The sequence below is a fragment of the Rattus norvegicus genome, chromosome 7, assembly GCF_021556685.1.
Source record: "Rattus norvegicus strain SHRSP/BbbUtx chromosome 7, alternate assembly SHRSP_T2T, whole genome shotgun sequence".
NCBI classification, from domain to species: Eukaryota; Metazoa; Chordata; class Mammalia; order Rodentia; family Muridae; genus Rattus; species Rattus norvegicus.
In genome coordinates, this window is record NC_141540.1 from 122641526 (window position 1) to 122669457 (window position 27932).

At 45.5% G+C, this 27932-nt stretch overlaps 1 long non-coding RNA gene across 1 annotated transcript in view; it reads left to right on the forward strand.

Annotated features, from left to right (window-relative positions):
• The first annotated feature begins 6025 nt into the window (after positions 1–6025).
• LOC120093697 (uncharacterized) overlaps positions 6026–27932 on the forward strand; it is a 38225-nt gene continuing 16318 nt past the window's right edge. Inside the window, exons 1-2 of the long non-coding RNA XR_015625792.1 lie at positions 6026–6157; positions 10897–11047. This is a non-coding gene — a long non-coding RNA (uncharacterized LOC120093697). The remainder of the gene's footprint in view (positions 6158–10896; positions 11048–27932) is intronic.

Below are 27932 nucleotides of genomic sequence, written 5' to 3' on the forward strand. Positions count from 1 at the left end.
CCAGGGTGTTGAGAGTACTAGCCCTAAGCTTTGCCATCGGGTCATGCTCTAAGCTGATAAGATGGACTTGCTTAGAGGACGTGAGTTTTCCATTACGGAGGCCTAGAAGTCTTGTGAAAAGCTGCACGAATGCTGAAGAGCCTGTGAGACCCGTTGGGTGGTTCTGTCACGGTCCAAAAGCCTCAGGTGGAACCAGGAAGACCAGGAAGGTAATTCCCACTCTAGAGTTGAAGGTCTGAGAACCCCAGGGAGGAGGTCCTAGATTAAGCTTCTGAAGTGAGATTTTAGGGTTCTGAGGTCCAAAGGCAAGAAGGGGATTGTGTCTCAGTTCTAGGGAAGGGAACAGGGTCCTTGTCTTCTTGTATTTGTCTTGTTTTTCTTACTATGTCTGTTCTCCTTGGCTCCAGCTGATTGGATGCTGCCACCGACTCAGAGGGTAGCCTTTTCAGACCCACCCAGAAAGCAGGCTTGATCATTTCTTTAGGTTTTGCTAATTTCTTCAACTTGGCGTGAAGAAGCAACCGTTTCAGGGGCGGTTAATAGTGAAGTTTAGTTTTTTAACTTTTAAATCGTGTTTACTAATCTGAATGTGTGGGTTTTTTGAAACAGCCTGTCCTGTAGCCTCGGCTCTTGGCAATGCCCCTGCCCCAATGCCATAAGTGTGCCTCTGGCATGTTCCTTCAGACACATGCAGAAGGAGACAACTTGGCAATGAGGTGGGCGGCCTGGAAGGAGAAAATGAGCTCAGAATCCAAGAGATGTCCGGAGAAGAGGGTCTGACTGCCACTGTGAGGGAAGGAGGCTGTGCTGCATGAGTTCTGTGGAAGATGGCCACCAGCCATACCCTACAAACATGGCAGCCGTGTCTAGCCTTTACCCTAAAGTGCTTTTTGGATGACAGCATCAGCAAACTCACAGAGTCCTTCTGGGGTGTTAGTTCCTTTTCTGTGGCTGTGATTAAACCCCAAGACCAAGGCAACTTATGGAAGAAAGGGTTCCAGTTCCACAGGGTTAGAATCCCTCTTTTTTGGGGGGGGGGAGCTGGGGACCGAACCCAGGGCCTTGCACTTGCTAGGCAAGCGCTCTACCACTGAGCTAAATCCCCAACCCGGGTTAGAATCCACTATGGAGGAATCCACACATGTCAGAAGGACCAGGAAACTGAGGGCTCGTGTTTTGGATTGTGATGACAAAGCAGAGCTAACGTGAAATGCTATGACTCTAAATTCCCAGTGCCTGCTCCCAGAGACATACTTCCTCCATTAAAGCCACACGACCTAAACGGCTCTTGGCAATGCCCCTGCCCCAATGCAGTAGCCTACCTCCCCAGTAGCCACCAACTGAGGACAAGACTAATAGGGATATCTCAGACCACCAGAGCCACCATGCCTCCTCCATATGGTCTTTCCTCTGGTGGTCTGTACTCATCTGAGAGGATAGAGGAATAACAGAAAGAACTGAGTCAGTCCCAGCCTCCGAAACAACTGTGTGGCCATCTTTGTGTTTGTGATTGAACTCAGTGCTTCTCATGTGCTGGACAAGAAGTTTGTCATTGAGCTTCAGGTGTAACCCCCACCTTTACCCTTCTTTTAAAAAAAAAAAGAAGAAAAGAAAAGAAAAAGAAAGAAAACTGAAGAGGTGGGGGCTCATGCCTTTAATCCCAGCTCTCTGGAGGCAAAGGCAGGTGGGGTCTCTGTGAATTTGAGGCCAGCCTGGTCTACAAAGCAAGTTACAGGACAGTCAAGTCTACACAGAGAAACCCTGTCTTAAAAACAAAACAAGGGGTTGGGGATTTAGCTCAGCGGTAGAGCACTTGCCTAGCAAGCGCAAGGCCCTGGGTTCCGTCCCTAGCTCCGAAAAAAAGAAAAAAAAAAGATATGAAAAACAAAACAAAACAAAAAAATAAACAAAAAACAAGCCGACCCAAACCCAAAACAATAATAATAATAATAAACAAAAAAGATGTACAGCATGAGTGTTTGCCTGCGTGGTGTGTGTGTGTGTGTGTGTGTGTGTGTGTGTGTGTGTGTGTACACATATATATGCACTGCCCTGTGTGGTGTATGTGTATATGTGTATACATATATGTGTGCACCATGTGCATACAGTGCCCATGGAGGTCAGAAAAGAGCATCTTTGCTGCCTAGACTTATGTCAACTTGATATAAGCTAAGCTAGAGTCATCAGAGAGGAGGGAGCCTCACTTGAGAAAATGCCTATAAGACTGGGCTATGGGCATTTTCTTAGTGATTGATGTGGGATGGTTTGGCCCATTAGGGGTGGTGCCATCCCTGGGCTAGTAGAACTGGGTGTTATAAGAAAGCAGGCTGAGGGGTTGGGGATTTAGCTCAGTGGTAGAGCGCTTGCCTAGCAAGTGCAAGGCCCTGGGTTAAATCCCCAGCTCCGAAAAAAAGAAAAAAAGAAGAAGAAAAAAAAAAAAGAAGAAGAAAGCAGGCTGAGCAAGCCATGGAGGGGAAGCCAGGAAGCATCACCCCTCCTTGGCCTCTGCATCAGCTCCTGCCTACAGGTTCTTGCCCTGACGTGGAAGTGTAAGCCCTTTTGTCCCCAACTTGCTTTTTGGTCACGATGTTTTAGCACAGCAGTAGAAACCCTAAGACAGCATCAAAATTCCATGGAAATGAAATTTAAGATGCTGGGAACAAATTCTGTTTCCTCAACCACTGAACCATCTTTCCAGTCTCCTCTCAACCCTTCTCTACCCTTTTTTTTTGAGACAGGAGGATCTCACTATGTAGCTATAGCTGGCTTGTAACTCACTTTGTAGACCAGGCTGGATTTGAACTCACAGAGACCTGCCTGTGTCTGCCTCCCAAGTGCTGGGATTAAAAGTAAAGCTATGTCTGGCTCTTTTTTTTTTTTCTTTTTCTTATTCATTTATTTACTTACTTGTTTTTTCAGGACAGGGTTTCTCCGTGCAGCCAGATGTCATAGACCAGGCTGGCCTCGAACTCACAGGGAGCTGCCTACCTCTGCTTCTCAAGTGCTAGCATTAAAGGCCTGTACCACTACCTCCTCCAGGCTCTTGTTCATTTTTGTTTGTTTGTTTGTTTTGCTTGTTTAAGAAAGAGGATTCAGTGGCACAGAATTTTCAAAAACACCAAGCAGCACCCTCAGACTCCTTGTCACTGAGGCAGCTTAGATGGGTGGTTGCTTGGCAACCACATTTGTTAGAGACAAAACCTCAGAACCACAACAAAGGAGAAGCAGAAACCTGTGCCCTGTTAGGGGTTTACCTAGTAAAATAAAGCCCTGGGTCTGTCTCTGAGAGGACACCGCCAGCGACCTCCGAGAGGAGGACGCAACTGGCACAGCCTCTGCTCAGAACAGGGCGTGGGGTACCTACAGATTTTGTCTGCACTTGACTTAGAAGCATAAGCCAGAGGTAGGACCACCTTATGCTGAAGTGAGTCAGAATGCTATGTGGGCCCGAACTGTCACAATAACCAGGACTCATAGCTTACCCTAGTTTCAAATCCAAGGTATATTACATTCTTGTTGTTATTGTTGTTGTTTGTTTTTTCAAGACTGGACTTTCTCTGGGTATCCCTGGCTGTCCTGGAACTCAGAGAGCCACCTGCCTCTGCCTCCTGGAATGCTGGATCTAAAGGTGCACACAGTACAAGCATGAACTTCCTGTGCTCAGAAACGCAGGGAAGGAGGGGTCTCATGTCATATTCTGGGAGAATCTGCCAGACACCTTGGATTCATTTTGAGTTTGACTTTGAATTACTTTCGGGTGATTTGGTTGTGGGTTCAGACACCTTTTGCATTGGGCATATCCTTCACCCAAAACGAGTTACATGATCCCATGCAGGGTCACAGTCCACAGTTTAAGAAGCTGGTCTGACGGGGTTGGGGATTTAGCTCAGTGGTAGAGCACTTGCCTAGCAAGCGCAAGGCCCTGGGTTCAGTCCCCAGCTCCGAAAAAAAAAGAATAAAAAAAAAAAAAAAAAAAGAAGCTGGTCTGAGCCATGTGGTGGTGACCTGAACCTTTCATCCCAGAACAGGGGAGGCAGAGGCAGGTGGATCTCTGTGAGTTAGAGGCCAGCCTGTCTACAAATCAAGTTTAGGACATTCAGGGCTTATTACACAATGAAACTCTGTCTGGAAAACAAACAAACAAACAAACACACACACAAAAAGAAAGTTTGTAGAGGACCTAAGTTTGGTTCCAAACACCCATGTTGGGACTATTCTCAGCCAGCCTCTCTAACTCCAGCTTCAGAGGGGAATTCTCCACCTCTTCGTAGCTTCTCTGGGCACCATGTGGAGGAATAATAAAAATAAAAGGCCTCGTCTTCTCTCTATCAGCACAGGCCTGGCCTCCGACATTACATTTCCTGGAGCCCCTTTGTCTTCTCGAACTGTACATTTTAGATTGTCTTTGCCCCACTTGCTCTTTCTCATTGCAGACCTGCAGAAGAGTGATCACTAATAACCACACCACAGAGTCAATAGTATGCTGTCTTGAAATCTCCTCTGCCAAGGAAAATAGTCTGGTACTTCTCACGTTAGCCTTAGAGAGATTCCTAACACAAAGGGAGAAAGCAGCCACATTCTTTACCAAAACAACACACAGATTTAGTTCAGTTGTGACCGTTGTTCCCCTCTGAAACATCTTTTTTTTTAAAAAAAAGATTATATTTATGAGCACACTGTAGCTATCTTCAGACACACATGAAGAGGGCATAGGATCCCATTAAGGATGGTTGTGAGCCACCATGTGGTTGCTGGGATTTGAACTCAGGACCTTTGGAAGAGCAGTCAGTGCTCTTAAACACTGATCCATGACCATTGCAGCTGCGAGCAAAGCAGCAGTCAGGCATTCACAGAACTGAAGCAGTAGTTAAGCTCCCATCTTAACCTACGATCAAGAGGCATGGGAATGGCATGTGTTTTGGAAACTTCAAAGTCCACCCCCAGTGACGCAGCTCCTGTAACAAGGACACACCTCCTAATCTTTCCCAAAGAGTTCCACTGAGGACCACATATTCAAATACATGAGCCTAAGGAGGCCATTCTTATTCAAAGAACCACAAACCTCAAATCCAACACCCCCAATGACATATTTTCTCCACTAAGACCACATCTAAAAAGCTTCTCCCAAACACTGCCACCCAATGGGGACAACGTTCCCGGAGCCTTTGGGGGACATTCCCATCCAAAGTACTACAAAAGCCCAACATACATGCACTAAATGACCAGCGAGTTCTCTTATGTCTCTCATAGTGTATTTATCAAAGAGATATCCTGCTGTGCCAGGCTCAGGCACTCCCATCTCATAGGAGTTGCTTACTTAGGCACCCAATCCTTTGATGGATTTTTATCTGTGCATTTAGGTAGCAAATCTCTATGATGTCATACAGTCAATGTTCCCTTTGCCAGTGGTCAGTTTGCAATTACAGTAGAGGCAAATTGTCACTTTCCCCCTAGTTTACTCTACACTTGTTGCACGTAGCAGACCTCCCAGGGGACATAAACTTGTTCCTGATTCTGCCACCACAACGGTCTGAAGCATCATCAGTTTCTCTGCATGTTCCTTTTCCTCCAGACTGGTAAAGAAAGTATTTGATAGCTGGGTGGTGTTGGTGTACAACTTTAATCCCAGCACTGGGGAAGCAGAAGCAAGTAGATTTCTGAATTCAAGGCCAGCCTGGTCTACAGAGCAAGTTCCAGGACAGCCGGTGCTACACTGTCTTGAATAAACCCAAAGAAGAAGGATGAGGAGGAGAAAAAGAAGGGGAAGAAGAAGGAAAAGAAGAGGAAGAGGAAAGGGAGGAAGAAGAACAAGTAGTAGTAGTCGTAGTTGTAGACAAAGTAGTATTTGGCAACCCTCAAAGCCATGTTGTTGGGCTCTAAACAGTAAGACACAGAGAGAGGTAACTGCAGTGACCTAACAATTGATGGTGACATCTCAGTCCTGAGGACAGTTCTGGTATGCTGGTAGAGGGGACTCCGTTGTCATGGCCACAGCTAGGTAAAATGTGATGGTTAGTGTTGACAGGGCCTAGATTCACTAGGGAGATGGGCCTCTGGGTGTGCCTGTCCCTGATTGCATTAATTCATGTGTGAAGACCCATTTTGACTCTAGGTGTGACTACGACCTGGGCATTGTGGACTGCATAAATGAAGATAGGTAAGGAAGTAGCCGCATGCATTGATCTCTGACTGATCTTCTGACTGACTATGAAACATGGTGAGCTGCTTCCAGGACCTGCTGCCTTACCTTCTCTGCCATGACAGACTGCAACCTGAACTGTGAGCTAAAAAAGGCCCTTTTCCCTTGGGCTGCTATGGTAAGAGTATTTTATCACAACAACAGTAAGAGAGACTAAGAGTCATGGTGGTAGACTATTCACCCTATGGGGTAGTCCCAAGATGCTTTGACCTGTCAGCTGGAATGTTTGAGTATTTTCTGTTCAAGCAGTATTGGAACAGGACGCCATGGTAAGTGAAGGTTTCTGATTTTATTTCTGGGATGAGGGTCTTGTTATATAACTCAGGGTGGCCCTGGGGCTATGATTCTCCATCTCTGGCCTCTCAAGGGCTGAGATGACTGGCCTTTGCCACACATCACATCTCTCTATGTGTAGTACTAGCTAGCCTGAAGCTGGTAGACCAGGATGGTCTTGAATAACCCTCCTTCTTTTTCTGTCTGAGATCAGGGAATACAATCTTGGCCCACCGCTTTCAACAGTACTTTCTTATCTCCCCACCAACGCCTCCTTACATGTGTGTGTGTATGTGTATATATGTTCACATGTGTGTGTATGCATTCATGTGTGTGCATGCATTTGGAGGCTACAGGTTCATGTTGGGTGTCTTCCTCAGTCACTTTCCACTTTATTTACTGGTGAAGAAAGTATTTGGCAAACTTTTTTGAAGCCACTTATTGGGATCCAGATAGTAAGACACATCATGGCTCCTGCTTGATAAAGCAATTGATGCCAGTATCTCAGTGGCTGGTTGCTGTCTGTCTGTCTGTTTGTCTGTCTGTCTGCCTGCCTGCCTGCCTGCTTGCCTACCTACCTATCTACCTATTATCTACCTATCTAGTAAGAATCAGGCAGGGTCTCTCACTGAAACAGGAGCTCACCTAGTCAGCCTGCCCCCAACTTTGTCTCTGCCACTTGATATCTAAGATTGATGTTATCCACCATACCTGGGACCCCAGTCCTCACACTTGCCTGTACTTGTCTGTGTAGCCGTGTCCTCAGCCTCAACACTGGCGGCTTATAGTGATACTGATAAGTACGTTACACTAAGAAGTGCCTCTTGGCTTAGTGATGCTTAGTTTTTTTTTTTTTTTTGGAGGTTGTGGGGGTTGAGGGAAGGAACAAGAATGTAGAGGGCATGTTCTGCCATTGAACTCTGTCCCCAAGCCCAAATGAAACTCTTCTTCTGCAGGAAATCCAGTCATATGGTTCTCTGTACTGAGAATTGTGGTTTCTTTAAAAAAAAAAAACAACACAGAAATATTATAGGAATATATTTTCATTTTAATCCCAGGTGTGGGATACGGGACCGCTTCAGTTGTCCACAGTAGCTGACTCTGATTTGTTACCTGCAGGTGTGTGATTTTTGCCAGATGCAGATAGTTTCTGCAAATATGTGATGTTTGGAATTCTCGAGACTTTTCAGAGGGTGTAAAAATGCTAGGGTTCCAAGATGAAGGGTGGGTCATTGGTTGTTTTTGGTTGCTGTTGGTCAGTTGGTTGTAGTTCATGAAGCGGTCATGCACCAAGGAGACAGAAGAAGAAATTAAGAACTCTAGGCCCCCAATCAGCAGGAGATACACTAAGAATAACATCACTTCTTTCCCCTCTATCCTTCCTATCTCCTATCTAGTGTTAGGAGGTTTAAAGAATAGAAAGGGGTGGAGAGGGTGGGAGAAAGAACCCAGGAAGAAGCCAAAGACCAGCTACAGTTCTCCATCCCTAATTCTAAATCATGGATGGATGGGAAGGAAGTGGGGCAGGTGACTGTGGAATGCTGTCAGGGCACAGCCCAGCCTTGACCGTCTCCATAAATGACCTGTGTGAGATTCAACAAGAGGAGACCTGCTGACGTTTCGTCATTGAATGAACTGGTAGACCCTCACCTAAGAGTCCAACTGCCCTCCTGAGTTTGATGAGCAGCTGTGTGTAATGCTGTCAGAGCTGTCACATGAGCTCAGGGGTGCCAGGGAAACTTTGGGAAATAGATCAGCAGCTGAGGATGTTTGCCACCAAGTTTGATAACCTAGGTTTGACCCCCAGAATCCACATTTTGTATGGCTGCAGTGGTTGTGTTCTGAGATGGTTCCTCAGAGACTTAAACTGGGGAATACCTCTCACTATCAATAGGTCTTTCCTGTCAATATTACATAATCTAATGATTCCTAGACATTAGCCTACCCTATTGGGCAGATCTCCTGCAGAATTAATATGAATATGTATAGTGTAGTTGGATTGATGGTTTCATAATTCCCTGATAATGATTTTATAGAATTCCTAAATTGATATAAGTAATCTCAAACCCCCTATAGAATAAAAGCTGCAAATAGAGCTCTGTAAACTTATGTGTCACAGGTTAATTCCACTAAGAGAAGAAAGCAGGTTTGGGACATATTACAATTGAGGAAAACATTCCTTGTAGGGTAGGAATGAGGCCACTATCTGGTAACTAAAGGTCATAAACTGGGAATGGGAAATTTATCGAAGGTGCAAGGTCAGAAAATAGATGATGGACTACTTAATTTATACAAGACTTCGAAATAATAAGGCACAAGGCAGACGATTTGTCTCTTGACACACTGTGCTAACTTACGATATAAAAATTATTGCTGGGGTTGGGGATTTAGCTCAGTGGTAGAGCGCTTGCCTAGGAAGCGCAAGGCCCTGGGTTCGGTCCCCAGCTCCGGAAAAACAAAATTATTGTTTTAAACTTATAATAAACTTGTGGAGCTTGTAACTGATAATGGATGTTGAGTTGGGTACTAGTCTTAATGGAAAGACATGTAAACAGTTCTGCTGTAACTCCTTAAGGCTCGTCAATCTATGACATGAGCTATTGCCTTAAACTTACTATGAACTTATGGATGTAAAAGTGCTCAGAGACCCATGTGATCAATTATCCTGAGAAGGCATAGAAACTAAGAACAACAGTAGATTGGTAGTGCAGACTTCCTCAGCTTCGTCCAGTGTGCATGTTGTCTAAGTCTGTCTTCCTTCCTTCTGTTTCTTTTCTCTCTGGCTGGTGAAGAGTTAAGGAATTCCAGCCTCTCACCAGAGGCTTGGGTCAAAGAGAAAAGCAGCCAGGTAACTAAGTTTCTTTCTCCTGCTGCTATCAGCTTTTGGCTCCACATAGCAATAAAGAGCTAAATTGCCAGAAGCCAGTAGCTCTTTAGCCCTGGAATAACAAGGGAGAGAGAGAGTTAAATGGCCAAAAGCAAGTAGCTTTTGGCCCTGATCGACAGACTTCTTGTCCTGCCTCAGTTTACCCTGTGATGTCAAGCTGGTTTTTGACAGTTGACCACAGGGAGAATTCCACCTGTGCAGCTTTTGGAGCGTTCATGTCTTGCATGCTGGAGGGGAACTTTGCATCTGTTTCAGGGTCACCCACACTCCTGTAAGTTCTCACTCATGCAAATATAGTAAGCTCAATAAAGTCACCAGCCCACTAAGCTTGGCTTCCACGGAGTCACTAATTTCAGCCGTCATTGTTGCCCTATCTAGCATGATTAGATGTTTGCTTACTGCCCGATAGAAAGTTTTCTCCATAGTGGTCTATTATGACATGTGTGTAGGTAACACATGTTCCCTTCAGAGGGTAATAGCATATGCCATAAGGAAAAAAGACTTTTAACTACAATGACTGAACATTTATACATATTTCAAAGTTGTTTTTTGATATTAAGGTACATAATGTCTGAGTAAGCATGCATCTGTCTGTCTGTCTGTCTGTCTGTCTATCTATCTATCTATCTATCTATCTATCTATCTATCTATCTATCTTTGAGGTAATATGTTACTATGCAGTCCTGGCTAGCCTGAAGCTAGGATAAGAAGACCAAGCTGGGCCAGAACTCACAGAGATCTGCCCTTCTCTGCCTCCCAAGTACTAAGATTAAAGGCACAGGCCACTATGCCCTAAGTATTTAAGATAGCCATGGTTTGTTGGGACAGTATACACATGCTATAATCCCAGCATTTTAGAGATGAAAGCACGAGGATCAGGCTTAAAAAACCATGTTTGGCTGGGCCAGAGAGAGATGGTTTAACTCAGTGTTAAGGCAATTGCCACCAAGCCTGATAGCCTGAATTCAACTTGAAGCTCATGTTGTGAAAGGGAAGAACTTCCACCTTTCAAAAAAAGGAACCCATCCTTGGCTATATTGCAAGTTCAAAGCAAGCATGAGCTGCATAGTAAGAATCAAATGAAAAGCCAGCATTGTGACACGTACCTTTAATCACAGGACTCTGAAGACAGAGACAGGTGGATCTCTGAGTTCAAGGCCAGCCTGGTCTAGGTAGAGTTCTAGGACAGCCAAAACTATCTAGGGAGATCCCGGTACAAAACAAAACAAGAAAAATAAAGTTAATCCAATTAGAAACAATAACATCAAAGTAATTATAGGAGAGAGAACTAGTAGTTTATGTCTATACCCTGCCCTCTAGTGTGGAGGCCGAAGCAAGAGAATCATAGGTTCAAGGCCAGCCTGGGCACAATAAAAAGCAAATTGCCCTGGGGATGAAGCATTTGTCCAGTATGTGTAAAGCATGAGGTTCAAACCTCATTATACATGCACATAAATTGAAGAGTTTTCTAATCAAAATGATACAGCAATAGTAGATGAAAGCTACTAATTAGAGGTGGCTAATTATACCTCGTCAGAATGGTAAGCAGCTGTTGCGGATGAGACTGAGACAATGTTGCAGCGTGAATTGCTACTCCTTAGGATGCTGTGTGAGAGGGCAGATCTGAAGACTCCGGCCTTTCCTGTGATTATTACACCCAATGTGCAGTACCCAGGAGGTAAGAGATGGTAGGTACTATCTTTTATTAATTGTATAGAACATGTTATAAAGCATATATATGTATATCTATATTTCTATAGTCTACTTATTTTTTAAGTATTTATTTATTTATTATGTATGAGTACACTGTAGCTGTCTTCAGACACAACAGATGGCATCAGTTCTCATTACAGATGGTTGTGAGCCACCATGTATGTGGTTGCTGGGATTTGAACTCAGGACCTCTGAAAGAGCAGTCAGTACTTTTAACCACTGAGCCATCTCTCCAGTCCCTATATCCCTTATATTTGGTTTCTAAGAGAGGACCTTATATACCCCAAGCTGGCTTTGAATTTCTACCATCCAGCCTTTCACTTATTTATTTACTACTTATTTATTTATTTTATCATTTTTCAAGGCAGGGTTTCTTTGTGTAGCCCTGGCCCTAGAATTTACTCTACAGACCAGGCTGGCCTTGAACTCACAGAGATCCACTTGCCTCTACCTCTTCAGTGCCAGGATTAAGAAATGTGCCAGGGGGGCTGGGGATTTAGCTCAGTGGTAGAGCGCTTACCTAGGAAGCGCAAGGCCCTGGGTTCTGTCCCCAGCTCCGAAAAAAAGAACCAAAAAAAAAAAAAAAAAAAAAAAAAGAAATGTGCCAGGACTCCTGCCTAATTAAAAATTATATATGTATTCATTTCATGTATGGTTTTGCCTTCATGTATGTCTGTGTACTACATGCCTGCCTGGTTCCCAATGCGGGTGCTGGGACCTGAACTTTGAAATCTTGATAGAGTAGGAACCACTGCCCCACCTCTCCAGCCCCTATTTTTTTTTTTAAATTAAAAATTTGAGGACTAAGCCAAATGGTTAGTGGCACAAGTCTTTGATCCTAGCACTTGGGAGGCAGAGGCAGGTGGATCTCTGAGTTTGAGGCAAGCCCAGTCTACAGCGTGAGCTCTAGGACAGCCAGGGCTACACTGAGAAACCCTGTCTGAAGGAGTCAAAAAAAAAATTTTTTTTTTTCCGGAGCTGGGGACCGAACCCAGGGCCTTGCGCATGCTAGGCAAGCGCTCTACCACTGAGCTAAATCCCCAACCCCCCAAAAAAATTTTTTTAAAGAAATAAAAATTATAAAACAGTAAAAATTTTAAGCGACTCAGCTTATAATCTCAGTAGAATCAGGAATTCAAGGTTATCCAGTTATTAGTGAATTCAAGGCCAGACAGAACACATGAAAACCTGTCCACAAAAAACAAACCAACAAAAACAGCCTACTATGGTAGTGTTTGCCTGGACTCCCAGCACTGGACACGGAAATAGGATCACCCTAAGAACCTCATCTATATAGTACTTTCTAGGCCACCCAGGGCTACAGAACAAGACTCACAAAAACAAGGGGCCAGCAAGATGGCTCAGCTGGTAAAGGCACTTGACCTCAATGCAGGCAATCTGAATACCCTGAGGTCCACGTGGTAGCGAGCTGAACCATACAGTCGTCCTCTGGCCTCCACACACATACAAATAAAATGAATAACATAATAAAAAACCCCAAACCTGAGTGTTGGGGATTGGTTCTAATGCTTTGATTTAATCTGGAATCTGCATGTCCAAATGCTGAAGGTCCTTGTCCCCAGTTGTTTTTGATTGATCAATAAAGATGACAGCAGTTAGTAGTTGGGCAGAGGCAGACAGGGTGGGACCCTTAGATTTTCGAGGGCTAGCATGCAGGAGAGAGGAGAGAGAAAAGCGAATCGCCAGGTTTCAGAGGGCGATGGATCAGATTTCGAGCTGCAGAAGGAAAACCATCCGAAATACAGGTGAGAAGGAATGTGCCCCGGGAAGGGCTGCCCAGAAGCATCTTGGGCAGCAAAGACTAGGGGCTGCCCAGAAGGAACAGGGCAGTAAAGATAGATAGCAGATTTAGAGGGTGTTGAGTAAGGAGTACCAGAGGGAAATCTATACTAGCTGGGCAGAGGATTAGAACTGCCCAGCCTTTGAGTTAGCCAGGCATGTCAAAAATAAGCTAACGCATGTCTGTCTTTCGTTCACAAATCCAAAGACTTTCTGGCGGGTGACTGGAAGTTCTTGACCCACCAGGAGCACAAAGCAGTGTAGCCAAAACTACCACTACATCTGGGAGCCATACTTGAGGCCCATTATCCCACCGTACCTGGGAGGTAGAGGCAGGAAAGTCTACAATTCTGGGTCATCTTTGGCGATATATAGCTAGCCTGGGCTAAGTCAGTGTAGGGTTTCCTCCCACACCCTTATTCCTGAAATAACAACAGAGACTTATTTATGAATAAATGCTTATGACTTATATAACCTGTTTTAAACTATTCTGTGTCTGCCACATGGCTAGTCACCTCTCCTCAGTTCCATTCAACAACCTCTCCAAGTCCAGGGCAAAAATCTCCTGCTCTTGGCTCTTTCCCAGAATTCCATCTGTCTCCTGGAGCTCCCACCTCTTAATTCCCGCTTTTTACTAATAGGCCTTCAGCTTTTCATTAACAGCTGATGCTTTCATTCGGTACACAAGAGATTCTCTCTACATCTCTGCCTTTTTAGAGGTGAGATCCTGATTTTTAAGAAGCAGGGCATAGGGGTTGGGGATTTGGCTCAGTGGTAGAGCGCTTGCCTAGCAAGCGCAAGGTCCTGGGTTCGGTCCCCAGCTCCAAAAAAAAAAAAAAAAAAAAAAGAAGCAGGGCATAGTAGTGAACTGTCTTAGTTACTACTGCTGTCATGATGACCAAGAGCAATTTGGAGAGGAAAGCGTTTCGTTGGCTTACATTTCCACATCATAGTCCATAGTCCATCCACCATTGAAGGATGGCAGGTCAGGAATTCACACAAGAGCAGCAACCTAGAGGGAAGGGTGTTGCTTACTGGCTTGCTCCCCATGGCTTGCTCAGCCTGCTTTAGTAAGGAACCCAGGACCACTAGCCCAGGGACGGCCCCGCCCACAGTGGGCTGGGCTTTCCCCTATCAATCACTCATTCAGGAAACGCCCTACATGCTTCCCCTTAGTGCATTCTTTTTCAGTTGAGGTTCCTTCCTCTCTGATGACTCTAGTTTGTGTCAAGTTGACATAAAACTAGCCAGCCCATATAGCAAGACTTTGTCTCAATCATAAATAAATAATAACAAACCAGGATGGAAAGTCGGAAAGATACATGATGTGTGCGTGTACCAAAATATGACTTTGTACACTGTGAATACTCAAGCATATACATTTTGGTTTTCTTCTTAATTATTTATTATTTGTGTATTTATGCACGTATGTACTTATCTATTTAATGGGTATTGGTGCTTGCCTGCATGCATGTCTGTGTGAAGGTACTGGATCCTCTGAAACCGTAGTTACAGATGGTTGTGAGCTGCTAGCGGGGTGCCGGGAATTGAACCCAGGTCATTTGGAAGAGCAGTCAGTGCTCTTGTCTACTGAGTCATTTCTCTAGCCCACATATTTTGGTTTTATATGCTTTAAAAAAATAAATTTAGGGACTGAAGAGATAGCTTTGCATTTAAGTGTACTCATGACTTTTCAAGGGTCCTAATTCTGTTCGCAGCATCTGTGAAACACCATTTTCAGGGATCCTATGCTTTCTTCTGGCCTCTATGAACACAGACAGACAGACAGACAGACAACACATTAATGCACAAAAGATAAATCTAAAAATATATATATATATTTTAATGAAAACAACTTTTAATTATTTTGTTTATCTGTTTGAGTGCTCTGCCTGTCTGTAGTCTGTCCAGCATACGTGCCTGGTCCCTTCAGAGACTGGGAGAGGGTACAGAGTGGAGATATGATGGTTCCAGGTTGGTGTTGGCCCTGTAATCAGGGCCTCTGGAAGACCAGCCATTGCTCTTAGCCATTCTGCCTTCTTTCTGCCCTCTGACCTCCACATGTGTACTCCACATGCCTGCACAGAGACATACATGTATAAACCCGGTATAATTAAGGTGTCATACAACTTAAAAAATGTTTTAATTGTTGAAAAAGAAAGTAAAGCCTATAATTCTAGCGCTAGGGAGCCTGAAGGAGGAGGAGTGTTTGAGTTAGGGTCCAGTCTGGACTATAAACCAAGACCAAGTATCTGAAGACTAGACCTTGAGTTTGTGCCTTTCTTGGAGCTCAGGCTGGCCTCAACCCACTCCATAGCCAAGAATGCCTTTGGATTCTGGGTTCTCCTGCCTTCCCCTTCCAAGGGCTGGGGATCATAGGCACACACAGTCTGAGTGTGAACCAGTACCTTTGTTTTCTATCTATTCTCTCCTGCTTTATTTACCTTTATGAATCTACTGGTTAAAAAAAAAAAAAAAAAAAAACCACTGATACTATAAATATCTTTTTCTTTCTTCTGCCCATTTTCCATATTAAAAAAAACAAAACAAAAAAACCCCCAATGCTGTCATTACCAATCTTTCTGTATGAATCAAACAGGAGTAAAATAAATAGCCTGGAACCCACTCTCTTCAGATGAAAGAAAAATCCAGCCTCCTAGTGTCCTGCAGGGAATGTACCCTAGGGCTGCATTTACAATTCATCCTGGCTCCGGTTTCCCTGGTGGCTGAAGAGGGCTGGCTTCAGCTGGCCAGTGTGCTGGCCTGGGCTCTGGGCTCCCAGCTCAAAGCACGTATTTTGCACATTATCGGAGGCTTTCTGATTAGTTGCCTCTGGTTCACTCTAGCTTTCTCAAGGAGGGCGTTAGGCAGATGGACAAGGCGAGGACTTGCTGTCCCCATAGTATAACAAGAAATGACACTGTCGAAGACGGCCCCCACCCCTCCGTCCCCTTCTAACCCCCTCCCCCGCGCCATCTTTTAACCCAACCCTATGAGCTTTGTTCTGTGGGCTAAAGACCCTTGGTTGTTGAAGGAAACATTTTAACAGCAAAGATTCAAAGCCCAAAGCAAAGCCACTCCTGGCTTGAACGCAATGGGTAATACTGACAGGGGAGATTCCCCGGGTCCAAAGCCTAGGTTTGTTCCCTGCCCCCACCCCTAAGGAGCAGAGCAGAGTGGATCCTGCCTCTGTCATTAGTGATTTATGACCCAGCTGTTGGCCTTGAATCACAGCTGCTCGAGGTTCAGCAGGTCCTGTGTAAGGGACTGGACGAGGAAAGTCCCTGTGCAGTTGTCCCCCTCTGGGCCATGAGGACGATTACATCGCCAGTACTACGTTCCTCCTTTCTTCACTCCAGACAGTATCTCTGCACAGCCATGGCTGGGCCGGAACTCGATTTGTACACCAGACTGACCTCAAACTCATGTAAATCTGCTTGCCTCTGCCCCTTTTGTGCTGGAACTAAAGGTGTGCACCACCACACTTGGCCAGCCAGTGCCATCTTAAGAAATTCAGTGTACCACCGCAGTCCCACCCCCATCCCCAAGGGAAGACCCAAAGCTCTGCTCTCCCTCAGAATTCCCTGGCTGAGGGGCTGTTCAGAAGACATAGTCTAGGGGTTGGGGATTTAGCTCAGTGGTAGAGGGCTTGCCTAGCAAACGCAAGGCCCTGGGTTCAGTCCCCAGCTCCGGAAAAAAAAAAAGAAAGAAAAAAGAGAAGAAGAAAAAAAAAGATACAAGAAGACATAGTCTAGCTGGGCTGAAGCATGTGGGTTATAAAGTTGCTCCCTAACCTGGATGTGGTGGTTCATAGCCTGAAACCGCAGCAATGGGAATGCAGAAACAAGATCAGGAGTTCAAAGCCATCCTCAACTACGTAAAGAGTTGGATAAAAAAACAGAGAGAGAGAGAGAGAGAGAGAGAGAGAGAGAGAGAGAGAGAGAGAGAGAGAGAGAGAGAAAACCAACATGGTGAGTTGAAGGCCAGCCTGGTTTACAGTTCAAGTTCTCAGACAGCCAGGGCTGCACAGAGAAACCGTCTCAGGAACAAAACAAAAGAAAAAGTAAAGGAAAAAAAAATTCTGGCTCCCTCCAACCCTGTTCAGTGCTATTACCTGTTTATTCAGAAGTGGCAGGCAGAGGCGTCTAAGCACAGCTGAGAAAGACAGGAAAGGGCCACAGAGCAAGACTGAGAAAGACAGGAAAGGGCCACAGAGCAAGACTGAGAAAGACAGGAAAGGGCCACAGAGCAAGACTGAGAAAGACAGGAAAGGGCCACAGAGCAAGACTGAGAAAGACACCAAAGGGCCACAGAGCACGGCTAAGAAAGACAGGAAAGGGCCACAGAGCAAGACTGAGAAAGACACCAAAGGGCCACAGAGCACGGCTGAGAAAGACAGGAAAGGGCCAACCAGGTCTCCTCTTCCTCCTCCTCCTCCTCTTCCTCCTCTTCTTTCTCCTCCTCCTTCTCTTCTTTTCTGACTAGGGCTCAAGTGGTACAGACTGGCCTCAAATTCACTCTAGAAATGATGACCTTGGACCACTGGTCATCTTGTCTCTTACAGACATGTGCTACTCACTCAGGTTAATAGATTGATGAAGAATCGAACCCAGGGCTTTGTGCATACTAGGGAAGCACTCTACTAACTGAGCCACATTTCCTACCCCAGGAACATCTGATGACTGTGACCTTATATGCTCCAGACCCCGTGTAAATGCTGGAGTGGTAGCTTCTCTCCTAATACTTGCCAATAGGCCTGTGAGAGAATCGGACTAGATTTTACCTATATTTCCTTAAATGGAAGCGAGTGACACAGCTAGTTATCTGTCTGAGGAGCCAGAACCTTTTAACAACCACTGTGCCTGTTCTAGGTAGCTCCTGTAAAAAGCTTACAGGGGCTTCAAGACTGGTCCCATTGAGGAGCTGATGAATCAATGCAGGGCCGTTCCTAAAGTCACTGAGGCCAGCAGTAGCAGAGCTGAGACTGTCCCTGGTGGAGGTGACACCAGAAAATTCTCTTTTTCTGTATCCTTTAACTTACATAAACCTGCTTCTGTGAGAGATTTAGGCTGGGCCCACTGCTCATTTTTTCTTAAAGTTGTAGGACAGCCTGAGATAGCCCATGATAGCCTCAGCTCACTTGGTTCTCTTAACACCTGTGACCTGCTCTTCTTCTCCATTTACTCTTGGTTCTAGCATGTCTGCTTTGAAATATTTAATTTGTAGGAGGGCATGGGGGGGGGTGCACATGCTATACTGTGTTGTGGATATTCAAATGACAGGGACAGTTGCTGAAGTCACTATGGGGTTCCTGGGGATTAACTCAGGTTGTCAGGTTTGGCTGCAAGCCTCTTTACCCACAGAACCCTTGCCAGCCCCTTATCAACAGGTTCTAGAATTCTTGACTGACCCTGTTGGGCCTCTTCCCTTCCTGAAGCACCCACTCTGTTTCTTTCTAGTGTGGAAGAACCCTAGGACTTGATTTGAAATGTCTTAGATAGCGTTTTACTGCTATAAACAGACACCACGACCAAGGCAAGTCTAATACAGACAACATTTAACTGGGGCCAGTTTACAGGTTCAGAGGTTCAGTCCATTATCATCGAGGCAGGAGCATGGCAGCATCCAGACAGGTATGGTGCAGGAGGAGCTAAGAGTTGGGCATCTTCATCTGAAGGCTGCTAGTGGAAGACTGGCTTCCAGGCAGCTAGGGTGAGGGTCTTAAAGCTCAAACTCACAGTGACTCACTTCCTCCAACAAGACCACACCCACTCTAACAGGACCACACCCACTCTAACAAGGCCACACCTCCAAATAGGGCCACTCCCTGGGCCGAGCATATACAAACCATCACACTGAATTTGTGTGCCCGTCTAGGTGTCTTGGCAGTGACATTTTGCTTATTCCTGCTTCTAACTTATTTCTCCACCAATCCTCCATGATATCTACAGTTCAGTGCTTTGCAGCACAGCCACATACTTGCATGAGTTTTACTACCGTTGTGTTTTGTTTTTACACAGGTTTAGGCCTCTTTTTTTTTTTTTTTTTTTTTTCGGAGCTGGGGACTGAACCCAGGGCCTGGTGCTTGCTAGGCAAGCGCTCTACCGTAGGCCTCTTTTTTCTGAGACAGGGTCTCTCTATGTAGCATATAGGCTAATCACAGTCAGTGCAAAAACATTTCCCTAGCCAGACAGTAGTGTCACATGCTTTTAATCTCAGCATTCAGGAGACAGAAGCAGATGAATCTCTGAGTTCTGAGCCAACCTGGTCGACATAGTGAGCTCCAGGACAGTCAAGGCTACACAGAGAAACCCTGTTTCGGAGGCAGGAGTAAGCATGACCAAAAACGACAACAACAACAAAAATAAATAAATAATACTTTTCCTTAAAAGACATTTTCAACTCCCTGTGAACCCCAAGTTCTACATTCATTAATTTACAATCATTAATCTGCTTTCTGTCTACTCTATGATTCTGGTCGTTCTATATGAATGAGATTATCAACACGTACCCTTTACAGAGACTGCCTCCTCTCCCCTCTCCTTTCCCTTCCCCTTCTCTTCCCTCACACAGGCTTTTGTGCACCAAGGTCTGGCCTAAAATTCAGTTTATAACCCAGTATGACCTTGAACTTCTGATCCTCCTGCCTTTACCCTCCTGCCAAGGGTTGAGATGACTGTCACATACCACAGCTCCTGCTGGAACTCACCTATAGCCATCTGCAGACCGGAAGGGGTGGGAACTGATCTTCTTGCCTTGGCCTGTCCCATGGCTATGATTACAAACCTGTCCCACCAGGCGCAGCCGTATACTTCTGATCCAGCTTCCGTGTGGAACTGCAAACTACTTTCCATAGAAATATGTCATCTCATCTTTCTACCACTCACTGGTGAGGATCCCATCTTTCCTGTCTTTCCAGCACCAATTCTTGTCTCTTTAAAAATATATATTTGTTTCTTATTTGGGTGAGTGGGTAGGTGTGGGTACCTGTGGGAGCCCACGGAAGCTCACCAGGCAGCTTAGCAGGGGAGTTACAGTGGTTGTGAGCAACCCACTGAAGATACAGGGACCCAGACTTGGGTCTCTTAACCATCTCTGCAGTTCCTGTTTGGTTTTTGTTGTTTGTTTGTTTTTCGGAGCTGGGGACTGAACCCAGGGCTTGCGCTTCCTAGGCAAGCGCTCTACTACTGAGCTAAATCCCCAACCCTGTTTGTTTGTTTCTTAATTATCTTTTTTTTAAATATTCTATTTATTTATTACATATATGAGTACACTGTAGCTGTCTTCAGACACACCAGAGGGCATCAGATCCCCTTACAGATGGTTGTGAGCCACCATGTGGTTGCTGGGAATTGAACTCAGGACCTCAGGAAGAGCAGTCGGTGCTCTTAACCACTGAGCCATCTCTCCAGCCCCGTTTGTTTGTTTTTTGAGGCAGGGTTTCATCATGTGGCCCTCTGACTTGCCTGGAACTCCCTATTTGACCAGTCTGGCTTTGAATTCACAGAGATGTGTCTGCCTCTGCCTCCCAGGTGCTGATATTAAAGGTGATCACCAGGCCCCTGTTCAGATTTTGCTTGGTGTATATGAGCATTCTCCTGCATGTGTGGCTGTGTACTGTCTGCTTGCCTGGTGTTCTTGCAGGGCAGAAGAAGGCATCTGATATCCTGGGACTAGAGTTACATTGGTTGTCAGTTGCCATGTGGATGCTGAGAATCAAACCTGAGTCTTCCGGAGGAGCAGCCAGGGCTCTTGACTGACAGCCCCCAAATTTAGTCTTTGGATGCAATCTAGTTGGGTACTTCTTCTCTGACCTGGAATTCGGGATTCTTCTTTCCCACCGTTAGTATGAGCCACTCATACCAGGGTTTATTTGTTGGTTTTGGGACAGGGCTTTATGTAGCCCAAGATAGCTTCAGCCTTACTATCTAGTCAAAGATGACTGTGAAAGCCCGAGCCTTGGGCTGAAGAGATAGGTCAGTGGTTAAGAGCACTGACTGGGGGTTGGGGATTTAGCTCAGTGATAGAGCGATTGCCTAGCAAGCTCAAGGCCCTGGGTTCGGTCCCCAGCTCTGGGAAAAAAAAAAAAAAAAGAGCACTGACTGCTTTTCCAGAGGTCCTGGGTTCAATTCCCAGCAACCACATGGTGGCTCACAACCATCTGTAATGGGATCCAATGCCCTCTTCTGGTGTGTCTGAAGACAGTGACAGTGTACTCATGTATATTAAATAAATGATATTTTTTAAAAAAAGAAAAAGAAACCCTGATCCTCAGGCTGGGGTTATAGACATGTGCCCCCATAGCTCCTTATGTGTGTGTGTTTACCTATGCATGCTCATGTGGAGGCCAGGGGTGGACTTCAGGTTTCCTCTGTCGCTCTCTGTTTTTTGAGATAGCATCTCTCACTGAATCTATAACAGTGCTTATGACCTCTTTGGTGTTCAATTGACCCTTTCACAGGGGCTGCCTAAGACCATCTGAAAACAGAGACATTTACATTACAATTCCCCAATAGAAGCAAAATTATAGTTATGAAGTAGCAACAAAAATAATTTTATAGTTGGTGGTCACCACAACACAAGGAACTATATGAAAGGGTCGCAGCATTAGGAAGGTTGAGAACCCTGAATACAGAGCTCACAGTTTCAGATACAGTGGCTTCCCAGTAACCCTCAGAATCTGCCTATCTTTGTGTCCCCAATGTTGGGATTCCAGGCACATGCTGTCTTGCCTGGTTCTCATGTGGTCAAGCAGAGTTGAGGTCCTTAACATTTGCACACCCAGCAAGCACATTCACGGTAAGCCATCTCTTAGTTCTGTTAGGATTATTTTCCTTTGAGACAGAATTGCACTTGGGAGCTGAAACTGACCTAGAACGCACTGAAGTGGCTCAACCTGGCCTTAAACTTCCTTCCTCAGCTTCCCAAAGGAATGGTGTGACAGGTGTATGTGTCAGGGTGCCTGGCTTCCAACTGCTCAATTCTCACCCTTGCAGACCATGCCACTGTATCAGAACCACCCAAATAGTGCAACACAATCCCATTCGACATCTTTAATTACGTCTACAAAATACCTTCAGGGGTATATGTATATGAATATGTATGTGTATATGGATATGGATATGTATGTGTATATGTATACACAAAAGGGAGGGGCTGGAAAGAAGGCTCAGGGGTTGAAGTATTTGCTTCAAAAGCTTGATAGGGCTCCCCAGAACACAGAAATGCCACCAGAACCCAAAATGCCACCAAAATGCTGGGTATGGTTAGTGGCTTAACGGTATCTTCACTTAACTGTAAGTTTTTGTTTTTGTTTTTTTGAGGCAGGGTCTTACCACGTAGTGTAGGCTGGCCTTACAGTTACCACAATCTGCCTTCTTCTGTTCCAAGTGATGGGGTTAACTGTGCTGTCATGCCTGGCTCTGTTTTCTTCCTTCACACAAGCACCCATAGCCTCAGATTGAGCCCCTCATAATTCCCAAGCTCCACTCTGCCTTCAATGCTCTTCTCCCGCTAAGTTCTCTGTCACTCATGGTTCATCTATTAAGGAAACTGCCCCTGCTTGTTAACCTCCTCTCTATGCTGTGCTTCCTAAGTACCCTGTGCCCAACATACTGGCTTTTCTCGTTTTATCATTATGTATGTGCATGACCTATGTGTGGAGGAAGAGGTATCAGTCATATCATGATATATGCATGTGCGGAGGAGGAGTGTTAGTCATTCCATGATGTATGTATGTATGATGCATGTATGTATGTGTGGAGGAGGGGTGTCAGTCATTCCATGATGTATGTATGTGTGATGCATGTATGTCTGTGTGGAGGAGGGGTGTCAGTCATTCCATGATGTATGTATGTGTGAAGGGCAAGGAACAACTCTGTAGAGACAATTCTCTCATTTCATCTTGAAGTGGTTTTAGGGGATTGCGTGGGATCTTAGTTAGGTTTCTATTGCTGTGATAAAAACCATGTCCAAGAACAATCTGGAGAGGAAAGAGTTTATTTTACCTCACAACTTACAGTCCTTCATGAGGGAAGTCAGAGCAGGACCTGGAGACAGGAGCTGAAATGAAGCCCATGAGGCCTGCTTATTGGCTTGATCCTCCTGGTTTACTCTGTTTTCCTTCTTTCTTCTCTCTCTCTCTCTCTCTCTCTCTCTCTCTCTCTCTCCCTCTCTCTCTCTCTTTTCCTCTCTCTCTCTCCCCCTCCCTCCCTCCCTTCCTCTCTCTCTCTGTCTCTGTCTGTCTCTGTCTCTCTGTCTCTGTCTCTCTCATCTCTCTCCCTCCTTCCTTTCCTCCCTCCCTCCCTTCCTTTTAGTTTAGTTTAGTTTTTTTTTTCAGCCAGGGTTCTTCTTTGTAGCTTTGACTTTCCAGTAACACTTTCTGCAAACCAGGCTAGCCTCCAACACAGAAATCCACCTGCCTCTGCCACAAGAGTGCTGGGATTAGAAATTTGAGCCTCTATGCCAGGCCGATGTGCTCTCTTATACAACCCAAGCTCCTCCCACGGAGGGCTGGACCCTCCCACATCAATAATTAATCAAGGGAAAAAATGCTCTGGCAGGCTTGCCTAAGGCCGTTCTCCCCCCCCCCCCCCCCCCCCCCCGGGGCTGGGGACGGAACCCAGGGCCTTGCGCTTCCTAGGCAAGCGCTCTTGCGCTTCCTAGGCAAGCGCTCTACCACTGAGCTAAATCCCCCAACCCCGCCTAAGGCCGTTCTTAGGGAAGCTTTTTCTCGCCTAACCTTTCCTCTCCCAGATCACTCTAGCTGGGGTCAAGTAGACAAAACAGTAAGAAGCACATAAGGCTAGTGCTTTACCCACTGAGAAATCTTGCCAGCCCCACCCTGCTTCTCCACAACACTGGCTCACTAGGATCACCCTAATTCCTGGCCACTAAGTCTCATGAGGTCAAGTCTAGGGTCTGGTTTGTCTCTGCTCCTGAGCTTTGACTGTGTCACTTTATAGCTGTGTTGAGATTCCTGACACCCATGGGCTGGGGATTTAGCTCAGTGGTAGAGCGCTTACCTAGGAAGCGCAAGGCCCTGGGTTCGGTCCCCAGCTCTAAAAAAAAAAAAAAAAAAAAAAAAAAAAGAGATTCCTGACACCCAAAAAGGAACAAAGACTGATTCTGCCTCATGGTGTCATTTCATTGTGGTGGGGAGAGTGGGGTAAAGCTGAAGAGGCCATGTAACTGGGAGGTGGGGACAGGAGGGGAGGAAAGGAGAAAAGAATAAAGTGAGGGAGGGGAGGGGAGTAGGGAAGGGAGAATGGGGGAGAGAGAGGAAGCAGAGGGGGGAGGAGGAGAAGGAAGAGAGGAGAGAAAGAAGAAAGGGGAGGGGGAAGGATATTGCTTCATCTTGTATCATCTGGGGATGGTGTTACTCACATTCTGGGTGAGTCCTCCCCTCCTTAGGTTTACCCTCTCTGGACCTTTGGTCCCAGACACACAAGGTGTGTTGTATTAATCATCTCTTAGCCATGATTCAATCCTTTCAGGCTGAGGATGAAGATTAGCCAGCATGGTAGACCCTGGCACATAATGCTTGGTGATACCTGGCAGACCAGAATGTAAAGATTGGTTTTCTTTCTTTTTCCTCCATCCTCCCTTCCTCCCTTCCTTCCTCCTCCTTTTTTTTCCACAAGAAGTTTATTGGGGGGAAGCGGGGAAGAGGAGGAAAGAAGGGGACGAGGAAGAAGAGGCAAGGAGGTTGCCTTTTATTCAGGCTGTGACGTAATCATGCACACCACCTTGCACAAGTGAGGTACGCAGGTGAGGTGCAAGTTGGAAATGTGTGGCAGTTGCCATGGCAGTGAGGGTCCTTGTTGCCTAGGGGTGGGTGACGTCATTGCTGGGGCAACTGTAGACAGCTTCTGATGCCAACAGAAAGGAAATACGTAGGTTGACCTCTGGCCTCTATATGACTTTGCACATACATCAGCACAATAAAAAAAAATGTTTTATCTTGCTTCACAGTTTCAGAGTTTCCAATCCATAGCAAGTTGCCTCCTTTACTTTGGGGTCTGTGTGAGAGTTAGAACAAAGCTGCTCACCTCCTGGTAGAAATTAAGATTAAAATATCTATGTATCTCAGTCTCACGATTGGACTATTGAAAAAACAGGCCCCGAATAAACGGGGACGTTGCCAGGAATCTAATGCAGCTTCAGAGCTCTTTTTTTGTGTGTTGTCCTCCCTGGAGTCAAAAATACACCGTGCAACTGCGTCTTCCTATTCTTCATTTCTGCTTAAAAGGCAGGGCACATGACACCCTTTTGTCTGTGGGGAGTGAATGGAGCTTAGGGCCTTCCTTGCACATGGAGACAAGCACCCTGCCTTTGAGTTACATTCTCAGTCCCAGAACCTTCCCTTTCCTGAACTCCATGCAACTGTCTCTTACCCTCAGCTCATCCAGGGAGACAATGAGTCCCTTCCTCCACTCTGATCCCTCTCTCCTGACAGAGCGATGTGGCTGTCAGTTAAGTGGTTGATCTGATTGCTACGTGCTCCTTGTTCCCAAGCATGGCAGAGAAGCCCCTCTCCTTCCCTGTGTCTCTTTTTCCTCCTGGGATCCGGAAGTCCCCTTCCGCCTTTTTATATAGGTCTCACTATATGGTCCTGGCCGTCTTGGACACACACACACACACACACACACACACACACACACACAGACCAGGCTGGCTCAGGAGCCCTGGGGTTAAAGAAATTCAGACATACTCAAGCACTGGGGTTTCTCACCATCTGATTTTCCTAACGAAACTTGCAGATGGTTGTTGGAATTACATTGTCTATGAACAGTAGTGAAAACCACCGGCTTAAAAAACTGTCCAAGGGCCAGACTACTGTGGCGCATGCCTTTAAGCCCAGCACCCTGGAGTCAGAAGCAGGTGGCCCTCTGTGAGTTCTAGGCTAGCCTGGTCTACAGAATGAGTTTCAGAATAGACGAGGCCGTTACTCAAAGAAACCCTGTCTAGAAAAACCAAACCAACAACCAAACTAAACCAAAGCAAAAAAAACAAAAAAAAAACAAAAAAAACAAAAAAAACAAAAAAAACAAACAAAAAAAACCCCAACCAAACAACCAAATAGAAACCAAAAGCCAGAAGCCTATCTTAGCTTCACTTTCCTCTTAGGCTCTCAGACTTTGGTTTCATTCTTTGATTTCAGTTAATATGCTAATGATGTGCCCGTCACAGTTCTCAACTCAGAATATTCTCTCCAGCCCCTCTCTCTGTCCCTCTCACGCACCCAGCAGTATTTTATGGTACTTAATCACTTGGACATCTGGTAGAGACTTACATATCAAATGCTCATTTCTCATTTCATACTTTTTTCCTTTCTTGGATTTTTCTCTTGATAAATAACATTTGGATGGGGGGATAGTGCAGCAGGAAACGTGTCTGCCCTGGAAACTTGAGGGCCAGACTTCAGATCCCCAGAACACATGAAAACTCCAAGGCACAGCTCTCTGTAATCCTAGTGCTTGGAAAGTAGAGCTTCCCCAAAGCGAGACGCCCAGGTAGTCTGGCTGCACCCTCATGCTCTGGACTCAACGGAAAGACCTTTCATCCATGAAGACGGTGGAGAATATTCAGTGAAGTCCCCTGATGTCAGTTTTGGGCCACTGCATGGTCCAGAACACATATGTGGCCACACACTATGAACATGCATATAACACATACACCCTGCACACATGACCACACGAAATCTAAGATCATCAAGTGTGAAGTCACTCAGACTTGACACCTGGATGTCACCTAGGACATCTTAGGCAATGTGTTAAAAGCACTTAGACAAATGGCTTTAAATATTATTTCTAAGGCTGGAGAGATGGCTCAGCGGTTAAGAGCACCGACTGCACATCCAGAGGTCCTGAGTTCAAATCCCAGCAACCACATGGTGGCTCACAACCATCTGTAATGAGATCCGATGCCCTCTTCTGATGTGTCTGAGGACAGCTACAGTGTTCTCATACATACTAAACAAATAAATCTTTAAAAAAATATGAAAGTATTACTTCTAAGAAAATAAATATTCTGGGGGTTGGGGATTTAGCTCAGCGGTAGAGCGCTTGCCTAGCAAGCGCAAGGCCCTGGGTTCGGTCCCCAGCTCAGAAAAAAAAAAAGAAAAGAAAAAAAAAAAGAAAAATATTCTGGGTGTGGTGACACACAACTTTAATTCAACATTTGGGAGGCAGACTTAGAGGCCAGCCTGGTCTATAGAATGAATTCCAGGGTAGCCAGGGCTACTCAGAGAAATCCAGTCTAGAAAAAAACAGCAACAACAAAAGAGAATATCTTCTGCCACATATCACAAGGAAGTTCCGTACTCGCCTTAGCTTTGTTATGTTTTATATCACATTTGTTTGTTGGTTGGGTTGGCTGAGTTTTTTTTTTTTTTTGTTTGTTTGTTTGTTTGTTTTTGTTTTGTTTTTTGGCAGGGTCTCATGATGTAGCCTTAGCTGGCCCTGAGCTCATAGAGATCAAGCTGTTTCTCTGCTTTCCCAGTGGTAGGACTAAAAGCATATGCCACCATGCCTGGCTTGCTTACCTGTGGCTCTTTTGTGACAGGGTTTCTTTATGTAGTCCTGGCTGTCCTGAAACTGGCTGTATACACAGGCTGGCCCCAAACTCACAGAGATTGTCTTATCTGTGCCTTCCAAGTGTTGGGATTATGCCCAACTATAGCTTTCTTTTTAATATTTTTAAGTCTATGTGTTTGTTGCACAGTGGTTGACGGTGTGGCAGAAAGGTTAGCTACCAATTCAAGAGAAAAGCTCCTGGAGTTACTACAGAGCCGTTCCAGGTACAAGCATGTGGGTGTGAGCCTGGACATAGCCCTCTGAAGTTGGTGTTGCCGTCAAAGCTTGGCCTTCTGGTGTCTCCCAGGCTTGGGCTTCAATTGTGAGCAGGGTAAAAAGCTGCCCTGAAAAGGCAGCAGCCCAGCGATGATGCTTCTGATGGCCTCACCGTCTGCTCTCTGGCCCTGTGGCATCCACAAACATTTGAAGATGTCTTACAAGCTCCCAGGGGATGCCTGCCTGGTTCAGGCATCACAACAGGGTG